Source organism: Elephantulus edwardii, unplaced genomic scaffold (genome assembly GCF_000299155.1).
Source record: "Elephantulus edwardii isolate Elephantulus edwardi_28Jun2011 unplaced genomic scaffold, EleEdw1.0 scaffold00003, whole genome shotgun sequence".
In the NCBI taxonomy this organism is placed as follows: domain Eukaryota; kingdom Metazoa; phylum Chordata; class Mammalia; order Macroscelidea; family Macroscelididae; genus Elephantulus; species Elephantulus edwardii.
In genome coordinates, this window is record NW_006399753.1 from 34,871,274 (window position 1) to 34,875,835 (window position 4,562).

General features: G+C 38.6%; 1 pseudogene; it reads right to left on the reverse strand.

The window, feature by feature from the left end:
• Positions 1–288: 288 nt before the first annotated feature.
• Positions 289–4,203, reverse strand: LOC102853365 (annotated as a pseudogene).
• Between the last annotated feature and the right edge of the window lie 359 nt (positions 4,204–4,562).

A 4,562-nucleotide genomic window follows, 5' to 3' on the forward strand; every position in this document is an offset into this window, starting at 1 on the left:
AGAGGCAGTGCGGTTGGCGCAGGATAGAGCAGGGTTTAGGGCTGTTGTGCATAGGGTCGCTATGAGTCGGAAACGACTCGACGGCACATAACAACAACACCTCTGGGATTGCAGTGCAGTTTCCTGCCACTAGACCACCAGAGCTCACCAATCTATATCCATTCTTATCAAAGAGCATGACTTATACTGGGCATGGAAGTAGATCTTGTGGTCATTGGAAGTTAGTCATAAATCAAATAATTTTCAATAGATTGTGATATTTAGAAAAGCACTATCCTATAAAGTCTTTCAAATATTTGTGTCTTCATTTTGTGGTACTAGTTTGATCATTTCCAGAGTAGACTGGACTTCCCTCTCCAGCACAATGGGATCATTGTAACCAGTCATGTGTAAGAAATTACAAAGAATCTTTGCTTCCAGTCAGAGTTATTTCTCACATCTTCCTTGGGAAATTAGACTACAAACTGAAGTTCATTCTCCCAAAGTTTAAATTCCTAAGTAACCCATTGTCTAGGCTGCCATGCCTGGTAATTCTTTGCCTCCTAATTAAGAATATCAGCAATGAACTCAAATTCCTGAGATAGATTTTATTTAATCATTCTACCAAAACTCTGATGCCAAATTTGGTAGTCCAGGGGCTGTAACTCAGTGTTTGCAATGATATAGTTCATTTCCTTATTTGAAATGACTTTAGGAGAACTCTCTGAAAATGCCACAGTCTGTAAGTGGCAGCATTTAGCTCACTAGCGTCTAGAATTAGTTTAAAAGTCCATTCTCATCTTTCTTCATGACAAAGAACGGCCTGGAAATAATCATAAGCATCTCTAAACTTTTCATTATAAATACTCTGGATATTGGGGCCCTCATTCTCTTATTGCCACTGAATCTCTGCTCAGCCCGTTCACAGGACATAGATGGGCAAGTCCTGGCTTGGAGACTTGTCATCCACTGGAGAAGCCCATACTTTCTAAATCCAGTTGCCATCTCTTACTGTCGCCGGTGGGTTGGGCTGAGGCTGTCGCTGTTCTGATGGAATGGCTCTCTGCTCTGCAGGGCTTCCTCGCAGTTTTGGATAACAACCTTATCACTAAACCAATCACTTGTTGAGATTGAGCATGCTTCCAGACTAGCAAATAAGGATGAGGCAGGACAGACGCCATACTTGTGAAAACCACAAAGGAGCCAATGTTGGAGGGTTGGGGAGGGAAGCAGAAAAGAATTTTCCTCCAGAGCTAATAAAGAAAATCTTTTCCCTGGAGCTGACGCCTCCATTCAGACTTTTTGCCTAAATCCATTGCTGATGAGTTGATAACAACTCACAGAGACCCTGCAGGGCAAAAAGAACTGCTGCTTTGTGACCTCCCAAGGCTGTAAATCTTTACTGAAGCAGATGGTCTCTTCTTTCTCCTGCAAAACTGGCTTTTAGATTCCAACCACCTTTCCTTTTGCAGCCCAATACTTGATCCACTGCTTCACCAGGGAAATGAAATATCTGTTCATTAAAACTACTGGCTTGTTGATTTTCTGATAAAACAGTGCTAAGGGACTAAGATAAGGTCTAAGTTATGCTAAAAAAGTCTTTGAACAAAAAAAAAATCATCCTCCTCAGATTTTCTAGCAGTTTTGAGAGAGCATGAATTTAAATTTTTTAAGTCAGTAATATATATCCAAGATCATACTTTCCCCCCCTTACATTTAACACTCTTTATAAAATCTAGAAAAACAATGATTTATATCATCTTTCACTCTGAAATGGAAACAAAATTTCAATAAGTACCTAAACCTATTTCTAACTCATTTTGTTAGCACTGTGCTCTATTTAAGTCCCCGAAAGTGAACTTTGTTAATGAAAGCATTATCTTGAATAGTAAGAAATTATTATATTAAAGAAAGTGTATCATCATTCACTATTGTCTAATTATTTGAATTGTGTGGTTTATATTCAGTACATCAACTCCGGATTTTCTTTCCGCATTTTAAAAATCTAGCATTTTCTATCTAAACTCACTAAACAATGGAGAAGAGATGGAGTACTTCCTTTAAAGCAAAAAATTGGTGAGTTGACATACAAGGCTTTCCCCACTCTCATTGCCTTCATTCTTAACTTAGGATAGAGATTTCTAGGGGCACTGTAAATTAAATGATCTTTCTTTCTGGTTAACAGTGGCGTAGGAACAGAGGAATCTCATAGCCATGTCCTGTGGACCAGCCTACTCCAGAGCCAGCTTCCAAGGAGTACTTTGGAGAGTCATTTCAATGACAGCGTGTGTTTTCAGGGTGACAGGAGCCAGACTCCCATTTACAGTAGCAGAGCCTTCCTTCTCTTGGCTCTGCAGGCTTATTGGCAGGTGCCACCATCTCATGCCTAGTCTCCAGATTCTTCAATATTTATAGTGTTTTAACCTGTATCTCCAAAATGCAAAGCACTCAACTGGCAATCTCTCTTTTCAAAATTCTTTTCACCTTGCATTAGCCTGGGCCATCTTCGTAGGCAGTGCTCTCACACTGACTTCTCTGGGAGAAGATTGTTTTCCTTTCCCCCACCAAAGTCACCTTTAAAGCCCCTCTGGAAAATTTTTAATGTGTTTTAGATTTTGGCTGTCAAAGCATATTCCTCAAATCACAAGTCATTCCCTTTCCCCTTTTCTGCACAATTCCTGGAGTACAGAACAAGCTGCCTTGTGAGATGAGAATTCTTGAATGAACATTGATTTTCAATGTGGGCTTACTCTCCTGATAACCAAGAACAAATTCATTTGTGAGGGTTATCAGTAACCTCTGAAAATACACTTTCTTAGAAAAATCTGATGATAGCATATTTGGATCTGATTCATAAATGTCTGAACTTCTTGCAAAGCCTATATTTACTTGCTCTTTATAAACTAGGTTGATAGAAATGAAATCTAAGGAATATGCCCTAGATATGGTAAGCAAGGACTTTTTTCCTTTAAAATTCACTTTTAATATTTCTCCTTTTTCATAATATTTATTATTTTCTTTATTGTTGAATTTTTTTGTTCCCCCCATGGCTACCCCAACCCACCTCACAACGTACCCCTTGACCCAGATTGTTGTCATACATATAGTGCTTAATCATATATTCCTTTCGGACAGTTCTTCACCTCATCTGTTCTAATGCAGTGTTCATTATCGACCCATTTTTTCCCATTCTCTCCCCAATACCATTGCCCCCATCTGTCCTATTTTATAATAGAGGTGTTATGCAGTGTTTGTTCTTTTCTGACTGAGATATTTCACTCAGGGTAATATTCTTCAGACTCACCATGTTGTGTAATGCTCATTGTTTTCAATGCATAATTCCATTGTATGAATGTACTATAGTTTTTATATCCATTCATTTGTTGGTGGTCATCTGAGTTGCTTCCATCTCTTTGCTATTGTGAGTAACACAGCAATAAACGTGGGTGTGCCCACATATGTTTGAGTTCTGATGCTGGTTTCTTTAGAGTATATTCCCAGTAGTGGAAATGCTGAATAAAATGGTATTTCTATTTCCAACTTCTTGAGAAAGCACCCCACTGTCCTAAATAGTGGCTGTACCCACTAAGTAGCCATTTTACATTCCCACCAGGAGTGAATAAGCATTCCAATCTCTCCACAACCACACCAGTATTTGTTGTTTGCTTCCCTATTGTTCCTGGAGTGAGATGATATTTCATAGTTGTTTTGATCTGCATCTTTCTAATAGCAAGGGATTTTGAACATTTCTTCATGTGTCTGTTTGCCATCTGAATGTGTTTTTGGTGAAGTGTCTATTAATATCCTGGACCCATTTTATGATTGGGTTGTTTACCTTTTTCTTGTTCAGGTGCTAGAGTATTCTATAAATTTTAGGTATAAGTATAAATCAGATACATGATTGTTAAATATTTTTTTTTCAGTCTGTGGGTTTCCCTTTTATCCTATTGGAGAAGTTTTTTGATGTGCACAAGCTTTTCGTTTTTAAAAGATCCCATTCATCTATTTTATTCTTTCCTGGTAGTAGGTAAGCAAGGACTTTTGTTCAGTAGCAGACACATTGAAGAAGAGATCAATAAATGAATGAGAAAATAATTACATAATTAAGAGAAGCCACTTACCCACTTCACCTCTTAAGTCTATAACATAGATACAATAAGCATTAATATAATTGTATGTCTTCAACTCTAAGATACCATTAAAGATAGTGTCTACAGAAGACATTGGTCATTTTTGCCTACTTGGTATTCACCTCCCCTTTTTAACTTTCCAGTGGTCCTATAGGAAGTCCTTTATAGGACACTGTGATGCCTCTGATCTCAGAAGCTAAAGGACATGTTGTTGTTGTTGTTGTTACATGCCATCGAGGAACCCTCAACTCATAGCAACCCTAATTGCACTAGCTCTAAATGCCACCCCATCCTGAGCCAGTCTCACTGACTCTGACACATTTAATCTCATTGCCCAAGTTACAGTGTCAATCCATCTCATCCAAAGTCTTTCTCTCCAGCTCTGTCCCTCTCCCCTTCCAAGCATGGTGTCTTACCCCGATACTCTCCCCGTTACATCATTTGTCTATCCCT